At 38.3% G+C, this 18011-nt stretch overlaps 1 protein-coding gene and 1 long non-coding RNA gene across 10 annotated transcripts in view; one reads left to right on the top strand and one right to left on the bottom strand.

Annotated features, from left to right (window-relative positions):
- LOC144303824 (uncharacterized) overlaps positions 1-18011 on the top strand; it is a 159877-nt gene that overhangs the window by 113131 nt on the left and 28735 nt on the right. The gene's annotated exons all lie outside the window — the stretch shown is intronic.
- The window catches only part of LOC144303825 (uncharacterized), a 46928-nt gene that overhangs the window by 10200 nt on the left and 18717 nt on the right, over positions 1-18011 (bottom strand). The window lies entirely within an intron of this gene.

The raw sequence follows: 18011 nt of genomic DNA, 5'->3' as shown, positions 1-18011 counted from the left end.
ATTTTTAAATTTTTAAAAAAGATTTTAGTTATTTATTTGTGTGTGTGTGTGTGTGTGTGTGTGTGTGAGAGAGAGAGAGAGAGAGAGAGAACACACAGGGGCTGGAAAAGGGATAGACAGATTCCACATTGAGTATGAAGCCCAATGTGGGGCTTCATTTCATGACTCTGAGATCATGACCCTGGGATCATGATCTGAGCCAAAATCAAGAGTCTAACACTTACTTGACTGAGCCACCCAAGCGCCCCAGTAGCTTTGCATTTTAAGTCACTTGGAGATTATATCCACCTCGGTTCTCTCATATCCATTAGCCCGGCCACAGTCATATGGCCTCATTTCTTTGTATATAGGAGGCAGAAAGATTAGTTTTCCTGCTGAGTAGCCTGTACTCCCTAAAACTTAGTGGTGGTGGTGGAGACTCTTGTATAAGGAAGATGGAGAGAATAGGGAGGTGTCTGCCATGATGGATTTTAAGTGCAGGAGTCATACATTCTAATGAACCTTGTCTCCATCTGTGAATGCTACTAAGAACAGGGCCTTTAGTTAAACAGATAGATCCAGCCCACTCATTCTCATACTCTTCATCATTAAAAATTCACTTTGATAGGTTTATGAGCAACAGAGCTTAGGGGAGGCAAAAGTGGAAATGTGGAGACCAGTTAGTTATGAGGCTACTTGTAGTAGTAGTTCAGATGGTATGTGATGGTGGCTACTGTATGTTGGCAGGGTACATGTGCAATTTTTAACCAGTAACTACTGTTAATTTTCACTTGCATAAGGAAATTATTGTAAAGTTTAATAAAACATGGAGTATTTATTATAATTATGATTGCCCTAACATAATTATGGTTTTCTCCCCTAGGATGTTGATCACATTTTTATACATACAGTGATTTTGTAGTAAATATAATAACCTACTTTGGTATTATTTTGGCCACTGAGCTAATAGTTCTGATTGACTTTACAACAACATGACGTTAGCTGGGAGATGGCCTAGGAAGACTTTGAGAGATAATAGTAGCTTAGACTAGGGTTGTAGCAGGGCAGATGCAGAAAAGAAGAGCTCAGGATGTACATTTAGAGATAAGGTCAACAGAACTGGCGGGGAGAATGTGAGAGGTGAGCCAGAAGCCAATGACTCGTAGGTTTTAGCCTTGAGTGACATAGTGAATGGCACTGTCATTTACTAAGCTGTAGAAGTCTGATGAAGAAATGGGTTTCCAGGAGCTGGTGAGAATCATGATTTTGGTTGGGGTTATGTAGGTTTGAGATCAGAAATACAAAAACCAAATGGATGTCTAATGGATGATTAAATCTAAATGCTTTAAGTTTAGGTGTCAGGTGAGGGAAATCTATAAATTGACTGGGAATTCACACTACAAAATGCCCCTGGAAAGTCTGAAGGATGTGTTGAGGCTAATAAACTGAAGAGAAAAGTAGAAAGCTCCAGGGGATTTGCCCGGCAGAGATAAGAATGATGAAGGGTCTAAGAATGGGTGGGCTGAATTATCTGCTGAACTAAGGGACCTGCTCCCAGTAGCATTCACAGATGGAGAGATGCTTATCTCCACAAAGTACTTAGATTTTTATTGCAACTACTTAGGTAAGTGGACACTGCTAAAAGTGGACAAGAATGTCCTGGGCAACCTTCTTTTAAAAAGAGCTTCAGAGGCATCTGGGTGGCTCAGTTGCTTGGGCCTCTGCCTTTGGCTTGGGGTCATGATCCTAGGGTGCTGGGATCGAACCTAGCATTGGGCTCCTGCTCAGTGAGGGTCCTGCTTCTTCTCCTTCTGCTGCTCCCCCCAGCTCATGTGCTCTGTCTCACTCTGCTGTCTCTGTCTCTGTCTCTCTCTCTCTCAAATGAAATCTTTAGAAAAAAGGGGGGGAGGCGCTTCAAAGAATGTGCAGTTTGTAAGCCTCCAACTTCTGTCTTGTGTGTAGTCTCCATTCTTTTGGCTTTTAAGGTCCTTCTTCTTAACTCCCCAGAGTGCTCACTGAGACTGGGCAAACATTCAAAGTTAGCTAATATTTTCACCAGGTTGGGTTTAGCAGGACTTCGTAAACATCATAACAGTTGGAGTTTTTGCTTGTACATCCTTGAACTCGAGACTAGGTTCAAGAACTTTAAAAGAATACTCTGAACTGTTTGGAGCTGACCTCTCATCAGGTAATGCCAACACTCTTGTTAGTCAACACACAGGAGTAAAATTGGGATGATGAAGTGTTACTTTGCATTGCTTGCCACTTTGAACTTTTTATTTGGTCTCCTGTAGTCTGTTCTTCTGTCTCTTCCCTTCTCACCCCTCTTCCATCCACATGTAACACTTTATAACAGTTCATCACAAAGAGAAAGTAAGAACTGGATGGTCTCCCTCTCATTTTCTAACACTTTTGACTAAAAGTGGATCTGTGACTATAATCATTTCCAGAAAAGATATGCATTGGGTGCCAGTAAATGGACTCTGGCTTCCAAATATGTGCGTGTAGAGACATCAGGGCAGAGGAATGACTTTTATTCTGTTGGCAAGACAGTGCTATTTGCTTGTGCTCCTGGTCTTTATTTCAGAGCACCAGATCTTCTACCTGATAAAACATTTTAATAATGCCAGAGGCCAACTTGCCTTTTATTCTGGATTCTCTCTCTCACTTGGTTCTTAAGTTCCATTCATTTACTTAGAAATATACATAGAAAAACACATCCTTCCCTCCCTCCATCCATTTGTTGTTCAGTCATTCATCATTTATTGAGTGATGACTTATATCTGCTCTCCTGTACAGAGAATTGTAAGAGCTTTAAGAGATGGTTTTATAGTCATTGCTTCTGTAAGTTTATGAATTTTTAGGGTTGTATGACTTCCATGCATTAACCATCTAAGTCAATATTTGCTTAGGTTTGTGATGGGATGAGTCAGCCTGAGGCTATAAAAATTTAGGAAATTAAGAATAAAAGAAAGACTATGGAGTTAGTCACTGGTAGCTTTTCATAAGACAAAGTCTTAAAGTGGCCCCTAAGGAAGCTTGGGGTTTGGTTATCCAGTGTGTGGATCCCAATCCCTCACCACATTTCAGTTCTTATTTACTCTGAGAGGAAGAAAAATTCTATAAGGGTTATATGAGATAGTCTTGGTTCTGATCTTTATTACTAGGTTAAAAGCTATTCATTAATTTCTGCAGTGTGTTTGCTTATTATATTAAATTTTTCTCCCCATACTAAGCATCTTAATGATAAGCTCTATTTCCACCTGATCTCCATATCCATCTTGGCAAGTGGCACAGTGCTATACATGTCATAGACACTAATTAGGGCATCTAGAAGAGAGGTATACCATAGTGTTGAAAAGCACAAAGTTTGTAGACAGGATACTGGGATTCAAATCTGAGTGTTAACTACTTTCTAGCAGTGTGACTGTCTCTGTTTCCTCATCTTAACTTGAGGATAATAGTACTCACTTCATAACATTGTTGTGAGAATGTACAAAACACTGAGAAGGGTCTACATATCATCATCATCACCAAATGTTTATGGGAAGCATAAGGACCATTTCGAAAAGAGGAGATAGCTGGGTAGTTTAGGTAGGTATAGCAGATGAAATATTTTTAAGTGCTAAGCTGAGTTGTTCAGTAGAGAGAAGTAATCAGCAATCATGGGACCTGTGGGTGGCTCGGTCAGTTGAGCATCTGACTCTTGGTTTCAGTTCAGATCATGATCTCACAGTTGTGAGAGTGAACCTGGTGTCAGGCTCTGTGCTCAGTGCAGTCTGCTGAGATTCTCTCTCTCTCTCTCTCTCTGTCTGTTTCCCTCTACCCCTACCCCTCCACCTACTCATATTCTCTCCTTCTTTCTCTGTCTCTCTCATAAATCAATCAATCAATCAATCAATCAATCATCAATCTTTACTTCTTTCTTTTTGAATCAGCAATCATTGTTGGGGGGTGGTTTTAGCATCAAGTCTAGAGGATAATCATTCAGAGTTAGAGATTCAGGGCCATGGCTTGGTTGTGATGGTGGAGGAGGCTATAGTTAAATATGTCAAAGAGGACAGATAACCAACCATGAAATCATTACATATTTGGTGTGCTGAGGGTTCTTATATCAAAAGGAACATTTGTGCCCACATTTATTTGGTAAGCATTAATTAGGGTATTCTGCTAAGTAAGACTAGCAATTAAATAACTTAGTCACTATATCTGCTCTTATGGTATTTATGGTTTTGTGGGTAGCTGGAGTTTGAACAACTTTAATAAAGTGTGATGGATGTAAAGATGGAGAAACACAGAGGTGATGGGAGACATCTGAAAGTCTGTTTTCTCTCCCTGACCACCCCATGTTGCTAATTGCATTTGGAAGCCTTCAGAATATGGTTCAAAGCTTACTTTGCACCAGAATTTGTTGTTTTATTAATTTTATTTTCTCTTGTCCTTAATACTATCACTTTACAAACATTAACTGATATTCTTAGCTTTCATTCTCATCTGAATCTGTATAGCTTTCACTAAAAAATATATAGGAACAGAGTTCTGGAATTCTGGTCTACTCCTACTTTCCTGTGTTCTTTTCTGAAAATCCTTCTGGAATTAGGAATTGATCTCTCAGAAACACGCTCATTCATATCTTCTCCCAGAGATCTTTTGAAGTTTAAGATAGCTCTCTGGAGTCAGCATTCACTTATCACTTTCACCCACTTTTAGTAGAGTCTTTCCTGTATCTTTGCATTTTGATTAATGCATTTTATCTTCCTTTTATCTGGGAGAGCTAAGTCCATGATGAAAGTTGGGAAGTCAGATATCCTGGCACCTTGAAGAAGTAGCCAGTTCTGGGTCTCATTTGTAGTGCATTTTTCTGTGATGAGCACACATCTTTTTTTTCAAAGCATGGCCAAGAAGATAGGATGCATTATTGGTTGAACTACTGAAAAATCTCGCTTATAGAAGCAAAAGAAATAAAAGTCCAACTCTTACTGCAAAACAAATGAATAATCTTAGTGAACATTGTTAGTAAAATTGAAGCTTTAAACAACAGTCTCTTTATCTTCTGAAACTTGATGTGGTGTGAGATAAGAGTCACAGAGCAACAAATCCAAATTATCAACTGTAAACCTTCGCACTTCATGCTCAAAGTGGTTGGTTACGAGAAAACTGATTTTTACAAGATGGTGAGACAGGCAATTATCTATTATCTCTTATACTAAGACTGATCTTTGGACTGACTCGTTTTAGACCCTTTCTCCCTCTGGAGAATACCATCTGCACAAACTGCAAGGTCCAAGATAGCAATGATCTGCTGAACATATGCGGAACAGATGGCTAAAGAAATTATCTGCCCATTCAATCGCTACATTACTCATTTCCGCCACCTTGCTGCCCATGCAAATACAAGGCTGTATAAAGCTGGTCTTTAGGTCATTCCCCATGTTGATTCATGGAGGTCACTTGGCATGGCTAACTGTGGAGGGGTACAAAGGCCAGCATCCGCAGACAATGTTGCCTAAATTCCTGGCAGAGCACTTTTAGGGAGTAAGAAAAAAGTAAGATGATGTCATTCAGGTGATGTCCAAGTTTCATTTTCAATTTCCCTAAGGTGTTGTTTGGGAGCTCATTGGGAATGGACTGTAGTCAAAGCTCTGTAAATTCAGTTTATGTTCTGCGCCAGTCTGGTGTCGGAAAGTCTTGTCCTGGACTAGGACAAGATATCCAGGAGCAAAGAGAAGCTGAAGAATAAGAAAAAAAGCAAATGCTTGTGATGAAAGGACTCTTGGTGACCTCAACTGTTGCTCTCATTGTCATCTCCAGGTTGTAATCAATGGCCAAAATTTGTCCTTTGAATGATCTAATCCCTCAGTGAAGTAAATCACAAATGTTTATATTTAGATATTTCTTAATCTACATCTTATTCAGTAGATCCAGAAAAGAAAAGAAGAAAGCCCCCCAAAATCCAATACTATAGAAATGGACTTGTTAGCCATTCAGTTGACTGAAGTTTGGAATAAGTTGTACTCAGTTCATGCATCCTTGCACTAATTAGGCCTAGTATCAGGATGAAAACCAGGTGAGTTGAAAAGGTCATTTTAGCACAATATTTTCCTGTTGCAATTTAATTGAATTTTAAGTGGGTTCACAATGAATGGGTAAAACCATTGTACTGTTTCTGCCACTTGGTTTTAATTAGCGACTGGGAATAAAAAAGTCTTGGTTTAATTTAGCAATGAAAGGGTTATTTTGAAGCTTGAGAGGAAATAAAACAATTTGCTATATTAGGTTTTATTTTGTTTTGGGCTGCTTTTCTCTCATTTCTTTGAGTTTATTATGTACTAGTTTTGTGCCACGCAGTGTGCTGTTGAGATGACACCCCTGTCCTGTGGAACTCACTGAGTATAAGATCACTTTATTGCTTATACTTAAGTAAGAAATCTTTGTGTAAAGAAAACTCTCTAGAAAAAAAAAATCCTGATTTTTTTCACTAATAATAAAACAAATGTGAGAGCATATTAGATTTAGCATTGTCTTCCACTGTGTCCATTTTTATAAATCATCATTTTTCTGACCAAAATATTTTCTGACACCTAATGGAAATATTGGTACATATTCTTTTAAGATACTGCTCAGTGTAAGAAATACCAAAAAACTCTTAAATCATCAAAATAAATCATTTTAATATAATTTGTGTCAAAAGTGACATATAGCGAAACTTGTGACTTGTAGTTAAGTGGCTAGGGGAGCCCACTGATAGCAGAGATTCTGAGTGCAGCTTTGTAGGGAACTCACAGGTATTTAAACAAAAAGTCTAAAAATGTTGGCCTATATGGCTCAACCATACTTGTTTCTCCCCTTTCTCTTTCACTCTATTTTTTATCTGGAAGATGCTAGTATGGAATAAATAACACAGTGAAGTGGCTTTGCTTTTTATGATTTCCTCAGGCTATGACTCTTTTACAGAGATTCATTCCACTGGAAGTCCCAGCTTTCCTGTTTTTATTATCCACACTGCACATGGTGTTTTAGACTAAATTGGCCATTGCGGCGTTTGGAGAGCAGTCTGTTTAACACAGTGAATTGCACTGCTACTTTCATACCCATTTCTCACAAGCCCATGTTCTGGGGCTGATCAGATACATGGTCACTAACGCTGAAGAACACATCAGTGTCTCACTTTTCCCCTACTTTGAAGTGAGCTCCTTTAAAGAGGTTTATTTCAGCTATGTTTGTTGGGCCTATTTGAGTGGATATCAGGGAACAGATAATGTGGAAGGAGAGATGACTATTGAAATGTAATTTCCCTTTCACCAAAAGCAGCTCTGTCACTATTTGGACCACCAAGCCCCTGACCAGAGGTGCAGAAGGCTCAGTAACTAGCTCCCATTGCCTGTGATAGAAAAAGCAAACATCTTTTTATGCAATCATACCATGATAGCCAGATTAAGTCCCCAGCAAGCTCTCCTAAAGAGAATTTTGACATATTTGGCAAAAAAAATCTACTGCATATGTGCAGTAATTTAGCCAGTCAACAGCAGGAGAAATGGTAATATGTACACAGAGGTTCATAGCAGCTGGTCATAAGGTAGTCACAGCAGATAACCCAGTGTGGAGTAACAATGGAAAGGAGGAGAGAGGTGAGATTTGGAAATCATTGGGATGAGACCGGGGTGGGAGGTGAGGAGTGAATGGGATGACTTGTCTCCGCGTTCACTCTGGGCAGCAGCAGCCACATGCTCCCTTGCCAGCGGTGCAGACTGGGTTAATTGTCCAGAGCTGCAGCTGGTGGCTGCTCATCTGTCTTCCCAACAGATAAGAACTGTCCTGGGCTCAAAACTTCTTGAAACGATTACTGTTGCTGTTTTTCTTTTGTATTCATGACTTTGACAATATAGTAACTTGTCAAGTCCATAGATGGTGGAGAATTTGGAAAACAAAACTGAAAGCAGTTCATGCACTGTCAATGCAGATCTTCCAGTCTCCACACATTTCACGAACTCCAAGGGCAGTATGTGCATGGTATTCTGACTGTAAACTTAGGCAGTGAGGTTTTAATGTGGGAGGCATTGTTGTCCTCATTTTATGAGCAACAGAAGAGGGTTGTTTCTATAGTAGACAGGGTTCTTAAATCTGGGTGATATTTGTAATTCTACAAAGATGTTTTGCAGTTTTCAACACCTCCTTGTTTTCCCTGACTGCTTCCTTTTCTCTGGTATTATAACTTGGTCATGGTAAGGTTCCAGAGAACCACATACAGGAATGAGTAAAGAGAACATATGAAAATAAGAGAGAGGGAGGGAGGAAGAGGCCGGCAAACCAGGAAATAGAATCTGAGCATAGGGAGCAAACTGAAGGTTGCTGTAAGGGAGATAGATGGGGGATGGGCTAAATGGGTTATGGGGATGAAGGAGAACGCTTGTTGGGATGAACACTGAGTAGCGTATGGAAGTGATGAATCACTAAATTCTACACCTGAAACTAATATTACCCTGCATGCTAACCAACTGGAATTTAAATAAAAACTTGAAAAAAGGAATGAGTAAAGAGAAGCCAAACTGTTGTAGTATTCTGAAGAAGGATGTGATCCATCTGAATACATTTTGTTTGGGTTGGCTTTCCGAGTCCTCTTTTGACCCACAGCCAAAAAGTAAGTTTCAGCTGAATTTACAATTGTGCCCTTCTGCATTTAAATGGTTTTATTGCTGTGTGGGTGTGTGTGAGTGCACATGCAAGGGAAGGGACTAGGGTTGGTCTGTGAACATCACCTGGATTATGAATATGTACATGGTTCACATTTTTTTCATATGCACATATTGTGAAACTGAGCATCAGTTCTTCTCCTTAGGACCATCTGCACTCAGGGACATACGTGGCCATGATTGGTGAATAGAAGGTGAGGAGATAAATCCTAACTTCCGTTGCATAGATTTTTTTTTCTCCCAAGACCACAGGACTGGGGGCAAATCACAAGAAATTCCATACTTTTGTGAGATATGACTATTTAGCTGGTGACCTAGAAGAAGAAAATAGACTCGAACTCTGAGGTGTAACAAGATAGGGATGAAGTGGACAGAATCCTGGAGAATTAGTAGAGATACAGAAGCAGAAGAAAATGTATCCACAGGTTTTCTAGGATTTGCTGCTTAAGCCATAGGCTGAAAAACCATGATTCCAAGTTTCCATTCTTAGTTTTAGGTATCCCTAGTCAACTGCTATAATGGCCTTGAAGCATTAGTTATGTATACTTCATTTACTAAAAATTTATTTGTTGAGAAATATTTTGGGGGCATATTAGTTTATTCTTGCTACCCTCATTATAGAAATTGTATTTTTGATTTTTAAAGGGTATGTGGAGGGTAGACTGGTGGAAAAGTAGAAAAATTAGTAAATATGGACAAGTTAGAATTGCATCATTATAATAATGCTTTTTAAATTTTTTGGTGTCCTCTGTATCAAACTGTAAAATATGTTAAAAAATGTTTTTTCCAATGTCTATATTTGTCCATATATATTGCCTTATTTTAAAACAACTTGGGATGATAACATCTAATTGGTATACACAGTGTGTCGATACTGGTAGTAAAACCATTTAAATAATTACAAATAGCTCACTGCTCCATCTCCCTGTGCAGCTCCTTGCTGACCCAACCCATGCAGCCCGTCACAGGGACTCTCGCCACTCCTCCATTCAGCCATGAAATAACACATAGCAAAGTAAGGCCCTCTGGAGATCTTGTTACTTTAGGGTACTTGAATTTGCTTGATGCCTGCCATATTAGTTGCTAAATATTTTTTTTAATAAATTTATTTTTTATTGGTGTTCAATTTGCCAACATAAAGAATAACACCCAGTGCTCATCCTGTCAAGTGCCCCCCTCAGTGCCCGTCACCCATTCACCCCCACCCCCGCCCTCCTCCCCTTCCACCACCCCTGGTTCGTTTCCCAGAGTTAGGAGTCTTTATGTTCTGTCTCCCTTTCTGATATTTCCTACTCATTTCTTCTCCCTTCCCTTCTATTCCCTTTCACTAACTAAATATTTTAAATATCACATTTGATCAAGTAAGAGAGCATTCTCCACCACCCCTCCACTCTGCATTAGACAAGCATAAGTAGGGACCCTTGGGTGACTCAGTGGTTTGGTGTCTACCTTTGGTTCAGGTTGAGATCCCAAGGTCCTGGGATCAAGTCCTACATCGGGCTCCCCACAGGGAGCCTGCTTCTCCTTCTGCTTATATCTCTGCCTCTCTCTCTCTCTCTGTCTCTCATGATAAATAAATAAAATATTAAAAAGAAAAGACAAGCAAAAGTATTAAAAAACCAGGGTCTTGTGCTTGCAGAGCTTTTCTTGGAAGGGATTTACTATATATTTTTTGTAATCAATAACTCTTATTATTCTAATTTTTAAAGTATCCTTTTAATATTAATGTTTTACCTTATTTCTTTCCAAAGCAACTCAAAATATTTGAATAGCAGGTATTTATACATTCTCCATACAAGGTAGACATAGCAATGTGTTATCCACATTATCAGGAACTTTTAGGCTCATTTTGGTGAAGTGCTTGTAAATTTAGAGATTAATCAGGGCATTTGCCTTTATTTTCTATTTGCACTCAATATATACATGAAGTTGTTCTCAGTTAAGCTGAGTACATAATGCTTCTATCCCACAAATGTTTCAAGTAATATGTTTTCTGCCATTGATATTTTCTACTTTTCTCCATGGTGATTACATGAAAACATTTCATGTACAGCCTTACTAAAGTAATTTTCAGGATCAGTTACTCCATATTAATGTTGATTAAGCCAGGCAAAATATGGCTTGTGATAAAAGCAACATCATAGCTTGATCTAATAATGTTGTTCTTTGGCATGTTAATGTCCATGTATATCTGTGCTCACAAATCCCATATTTAGTTTACTAACCAGAAGGGATTAATGGATTTTGAGACTGTTAACAGTGATTAAGATTAAGATCAGACAGGTTTGAGTTCAAATCCCAGCTTCCCATAGCACTCACCAGGCTACTTAAATTTTCTTAGCCACCATTTCTTCATTTGTGCAATGGTAATTATAAGAGTAACTATTTCGCAGGGTTGTTAGAATGATTGATAAAAGGGATACATGAAAAAAGATTAATTAGCACACTGCCTGATATAATACATGTTAATTATTATTATATTTTATTTCCCTTCAGATTATGTGATAAGTGTTTTCAAATGATATTTTCTTTACATTATTTTCCTCTAGAAAGTCTAAGAGACATTCAATTTGATTCAACAGCATTTCTGAAATGCCTTTCACCCAAACTATTGGAATATTTTCTTTAAGAAAATTTTTCACAAGAGAACAATGCAGAAAAAAAAAATCCTCCAGGCATGTAGCACTTTTAATAAAATAGAAAATTTTGTTTCATCCCTGTATCTGACCCCAATCCATTGGTGCAGAGTCTGTGCTTTTTTAGCCTTAAAACTAATTTAGCCTCAAAACACATTGAATTTACTGCTTTCTGTGACTCATGCTAAGGAAGACAAGAGAGTATTTGCAAGTCAGTATGGATTGTAAACCTGAAATGATCTGGACCAATCTCAAGTCAGTTCTTCAGGCTCTTTATGGTTAAAGCCTAGAGGCAGAAAGAGATAGAGCTCTGGGGCAAACAGAAAGTCAAGTGTATAGAGCCAAATACTATTAGGGTTCAGGCAGTCTTCCAGAGAACAAATTAAAGTTAGCAATTTAGTGATTCATGACTGCAAGAGAATTTTGAATGTAGTTGTGAGTTTTCCAAGGCTCTCTACTTTTTTCTTTTTTTTTTTTTAACACTTTTTCCACCAAAGGATTAATTTCTCATTCCACATCACAAACAGTTTTATATTTGACCTCCTATACCATCTGTTTATAGTACTTCAGTCATAAAGCACACCATATCTTATATTAAGGGCCTTTTGGTTTTATTAGGCTGTAACTTTTTGGGGGGACAAATATTATTCCTGATCCATTTTTGTATCTATTACAGAACTGGAATCATGCCTTCCAATATTGAAGCTGTTGATAAATATGTTACACTGACAAGAGTGGGAAATAATATCAATGAGTTCCTTGAATTCAGCAAATACCTTGAGTTCAGCTCATAACACAGTGTCTGTCAGAGAACACATTTGTTCTCATAGTAGCTTCCGTAATAGACTTTGCTACATGAAAGTACAGGTGAATCCAGAAATTCAGGCATAAGAATTCAGGCATTCTCCATATGGGAATGAGAGTTTGCGCTGTAAATACATATTGAATTAGAATACACAATCTTCTGTAACTCTAAGATGACTTATATTATTGAAAAAGATCCTGTGAATCTTATTCCTCTACAATATTTAAGCCCCAGAGTACTTTTAAAAATTCATGATGACTTAAACCCAAATTATTTTAAATTATAATAATTTGAAAATAGAAGACATTTCCAAGACATATTTTAAAAATTGTGCAAATAGTTCCCAAATCCTGAGAAAGAAGTTATAAAATTATTGGTGGAGCAGGGACTGGAAAATATTTGTGTGCTTATATTTTGGCATTAGCATCAATCATGGGGAAAAAAAACCAGTATCTTAGATAAAATGAGAAAAGGAACTGACAGTTGCTGTGTCATTCTCATTATTAGGAGTCCTCTCATCTAATTGCCTTGCCTTTCACTTTCCTTTGTCATCCCTAATAGCTGCAATTTCCCAAAGGGTTCTCTGTCTTTGGTATGATGCATAGGCTGAAGCCATGTACAGCTCACACTGAGCTTTTCAGCTCTGTTTACCCTGGAGGAATCTCTCAGAACTCTTTTGCCTTGGCTCTGTCACGTAACAATAGTCCTTTGGAAGGAAAACGTTGACTGGAACCCTGTTATCACCTAATTTCCTTTCATTTGATGAAATCCTAGATCCCTCTTTCAAGAAGCACTCAACAGACTGATGTTGAAACAGTAAAATGTATCTGTAAGTAAAATGTATATGAAATCACACTTGCTCTGTGGCATCCTGGAAAGTGTTGGTAGTGTTGGTCACTGTGTGTCTGAAAATAGCTCATCAGAAAGGACTGCTTGATGAAAAAAATAAAAGCCCTTTGCAGTACAGTATAAACAGATTTCTTTAGTCTTCTATCAGTGAGACAAGGCTTTGGGAATGAAAAGAGGTGGGTTTGAGTCAGGTGGGTTTGGAGAACGCCAGGGATCCAATCATCATTTTATGCTTTGAAGAAATAATTTCAGGATTTCTTAAACTTGTTTATGCCATATCCCATATTCCCGGGCTCTCTTGAGTTCACTTGCAGGTGTGATGGATGATTTCCAGTATGCTAACTACTTCTCACCTCCTACTCTCTGCAGCTCATCTGAGAGTTTTCACTGGAGCCCTGGGAGTCTTCTCTGCTGTTTAGAAGGGCAGAGGAATTAAAGCCCCCAAGGACAACCCTCAATCAATGGGCATGGGAGGTGGTAGAAAGATGTTCTTTCTTCCAGTTCTATGGTGGGAATGCTCAGGAGCATGTCTTACATAGTTTCTCAGACAGTCCCCAACAAGACTGAGCCTGGGTTACCCATAGAGCTAACCCACTCACTAACACAACCTATAATGGATTTTCCCTTTCCTGTCTCACTTTCCCAGTTCTCTCACTCCTGCTTCTGGATCAGTTCTCAAAGAAACTACCTGCACCCCAGTCTTTGTCTTGGAATCTGCTTTGAAAAGAACCCAAACTAAGATGTGGTCCTAACTATGTATTTAACTGGTGCTGAGCCTCTGTGGAGGTTATTTTATTTTTCTGGGTCTAATGTTTTTGACCTATCCAATGAGACAGTGGACTGAATTGAGAATTTTCCTACTTTTTTAGCTGCAGAACTCTTTTAAAAAATGAAATTACAAAAAGAATCTTACAGTTAAAAAAAAGAACCTTGAAAATATAAAAATAGAAGTAAGGAACATGTTTTTTAGGTAGTTTAGAGATTTTTGTCTGCATGTCAGACATTTAATTATTTATATATCACTGAGGCATAATCTTGGGTTCTTATGTTTTTTTGCAGCACAATTTTGGAATAAGTGGGCTAGATGATCTTTAAGGCTCATGGAAAACTTAAAATTCTGGGATTCTAACTGTGGATAAAAGTTCTTGAGGAGCTCTCTACCTTGATCTTATCCTCCGGATTATTTCCCAAACTCTAAATCCACAGAGATCCAGTTTAGGATCTTTATTCCTGGTACCAATTATCTCCCCATTGCCTAGTGATTATATATGAATACACATACATATGTGTGTTCACATATTCCTAAAAAACAAACCAGAAATATAATTGTGAATGCCGAGGTTTCCCAGGAATTTCAGTACAAAAACTACAAATTTTGATTATATGCTGACTGAATAGGGAAGCAAAAAGGTAATCCTCATAAAATTTTTTTTTAGTTCATCATAGGACTTTCAAGCTTTTCCCCTGCTATTTAATTTATAAGAGTACATTCAGTAATAGTTTTTAAGCTTTAACACAGATATAACATATATATGAAACTTATAAACATTTCAGTGGGCTTATGTTTCATATATATATATCCCTAATCTTAACTCCTGGGCACTTATATAATTCTTAAAAGTTGTTTTCATTTCTGCACAAAGGTATTTTGACCAGAGTTTTAAAATAAGATGATTTTTTTCCTAGAAGTATTCACATGCCTCTTTATTTCCTCCTTTCCCACACTTTCTGCCTAAACTGGGATCTGGGCTTTCATCAGCCTGTCCTCCCTGATTATTTTCCTTAGAATACTTGAGTACATCCCATTGTCCTTTCAGGTAAACCACTAAAACTGCAACCACTTGTTTTTCCTGGGCCTGCTTCCAGCACATCTTTCACTTAGCCAATCTTTCTATGGACCCTTTCTCATCTCTTAAACCCTGTGCTTGTGCTTAGAAACATCCAACTTGTAGAAATACCCAAGGAAAAAAGTCTTTTCTTGCATTTTTATTTTCTGGAGGAATAGCTATTCTCTCATTTCCATTTTTCATCAAATTTTTGCCTTTGTAATCATATAGTCTCCCTCCTTCCTCCCTCCCTTCCTCCTTCTTTCCTTCATTCCTCTCATTTTTTGAAGACGAATTGGATAGAGGATCCAATTTGAAGGAATAAATTTGGAAAAGAGACAGAATAACATCTGCCCAATTTTCTGGCAATACACATATCCATTAACATGTATACAAGCTCTGTTAAGAAGGATTATTTCCCCCAAATATGATTACTAGTAATGTTAGTTTGGCATCTCTTGTGAAGCTGAAGGTCAGTAAGAAAGAGAATAGCTTATATACTCATCTGAACCCAGCCAGGGCATCCCATGTCTTCAGGAGACTTGATAGTTATAAGTTCCTTTTACAAGTTCTTTATTTACTCAACGATTTTCTATAGTGTTCAAAGCTTTGAAATACAGGATGGTGATATGTCAGACTTAACATTTTAGAGACCACATCTTTCCCTCTCCTCAGCAGAGCTTTTCTTGAGCCCTTCAGCTGTGTGTGCTGCCCTTTAGTTTTGTTTCTTGATCTTCATCTTTTCTTTCATCAGAAGTGTACACTACCGTATGACTTCATCTAGATGCGTTCCTTATCGAAACCACCCAGGCTGTGGAATGTGGGTCTCTTGTCTCCCACACCTGACCTGTAAGTTCCTACAAGGCTGGAGATCCTCTCCCAGAACTAAGAAATATGTTGGGTGCATAATAGTCCTTAATATATGCTGGGAGAATAAATCATCAAATTTCTGGAACATATGTTTTAAGGGTTGCTTTTGGATAAGGCTTTAGTAAGAACTTTTCTGAATGGCTCAAGATTTCGTGATTTGGCTTTTTTTCAGAAGCTCTGATCAGCTTTTTTTGTTATTTCTAGTTCCATGTATGAATTATGTATCTGAAATTTCTCTCCTACTGTGCTTGGCTTTGATGGCATCCCAAGCTTTGACTTTGCCATCTTTCTTTTTCAGATTATAATATTTTATCTCATTCTTGGTCTGGCTTCTCCACATCGGACACTGATGTGAAAAACAAAATTCCTTTCATTTACATTTCTTCTGTCATGTGCATCCCCATGTTTAGCTGTGCTCATATCAAGTGTCACCACACCCTGTCGAGATGACCAAAGGCTCTGTGATAGATGCCAGGGTGGTGGTATACTTACTGCAGACTCTTTTGGGGGCATTCCAATGAGGGAAACAACTATTTTCTTTCCTGTTTTAGTTCCAAGATCCTTCAACAAATTAAGCCAGTATGTCTCTACATTGTGTTTTATATTATTTCTGGGCAGGGATCACGACCGATGTGTTATTCCCTTTTGTACCAGCACTCCTAACAGTTGGCCAACATGTAGCCATAGGTACAGCAGTTGACAAGGTTCATATGTGTTTCTTCATTTTGCTTCCTTTATATTTTTCCCTTTTGTGGAACTTTTCTTAAAATATTTTTTTCTAAGTTGCTCTTTCTTTCTTTCTTTCTTTTTCTTTCTTTCTCTTTCTTTCTTTCTTTCTTTCTTTCTTTCTTTCTTCTCTTTCTTTCTTTCTTTTCTTTCTTTCTTTCTTTCTTTCTTTCTTTCTTTCTTTCTTTCTTTCTTTCTTTCTTTCTTTCTTTCTTCTTTCTTTTTTTCTCTTTCCTTCCTTCCTTCCTTCCTTCCTTCCTTCCTTCCTTCCTTCCTTCCTTCCTTCCTTCCTTCCTTCCTTGTATGACACCTACCAAAAGATTTTGCCAAGTCAGGATCTCAGGCTGGTTGGCAGTCCCCAAGGCCTCCTGAGAGTCACATATTTCCATCAACCCTTTGGGGCACTGGGAATAGAGAGATAGGCCTGGAAGTTTTTACATTTGTCCTCCTCTTATTTCGCTCATTAGCTCAGTTTGCCTGTGTAGATGATGACAAGGTTGAACAGAACTTTTCCCTTCTTATTAGCTCTATTTTTAGATGGGGACAGGCAACAACAATAAAAACAACTATTTGCAGACTCTGTACCAGGCAAGGTTCTATGTACTTAACATCCATTGTTTATTTAATCCCCACAGCAACCATATGTGTTAAGTATTATTCACCCAACCTCTCCAGAGGTTTTGGGTGCTCTTTTTCTTACCAGCTGGCTGACCTGGGATTTCCTGTGCATTTCTGCCATCTGTTAGTATAACATGTAGTGTCATGTATATGTCATATATATGATATGTTGATATATAATTTTCTAAGCATGAATGCTAGGATAATTTTTACTCACTTTTAAAACACTATGTACATTACATGCCCTACTGATTGACAAAAATAAGAGGGACATTGTAACTAGTCATATAATTTCATTTTCCTATCCAGTGGTTTTGATGCTGCCTGTGAATCTAAAATGACAAAGGAAAGAAGGGGGAAAATAGCATGTGGAACTGTTTCTCTCCATCCTAAGGATGCCATACTCCTCTTTCTTTTCACTCCTCTTATCCTAGCCCCAACTCCCAAATTCACATGCCTGTCATCTCCCTTCCACATATACCATGCTTGGGGGGTGGGGGTGGAACAGGCTTTTCTCAACATGTGTTTTAAACACACAACTTACTTCTCTTGGCTAGTTGATGAAGAATCTGAGGAATAAAATGGTGAAACGACTTGCCAATTCATTGAAATATGCCAGAGAAATACATGAGCTGTGGGGCTTATCCTCCTTGAGGTCTCGTTCAACTATTACTCCCTGTCTGGAATCTTCCGTGAGGCCCCCTCCACTTTCTCAGAAAGCAGAGCTATTCCCCCTGCCTGTTATCTCATGTCACTTTATATATCCCTTAGCACAGCATTTATCTCAGGACATTGTGACTTGAGGTTTATTTCTCTTCCCTATTAGATTGTGAGATCCTTTATGGCAAACACTCATGCCATTTATCCATACATCCCTTGGGCCTAGGACAGCACTTGGCATGCTGTAAGTGCTAGACAAGGGTTTGTTCTGGGAATGACTGCAACCATGCCCTGTAGTTAGCTGCTATTTTAATTTTTGTTCCCTGAGTATTGCTTCTTATGGATCTTGTTG

The sequence above is a fragment of the Canis aureus genome, chromosome 33 (genome assembly GCF_053574225.1).
Source record: "Canis aureus isolate CA01 chromosome 33, VMU_Caureus_v.1.0, whole genome shotgun sequence".
Lineage (NCBI taxonomy): Eukaryota > Metazoa > Chordata > Mammalia > Carnivora > Canidae > Canis > Canis aureus.
Note: the sequence above shows the minus strand (reverse complement) of the source record. Positions and strands in the feature narration are given on the sequence as shown.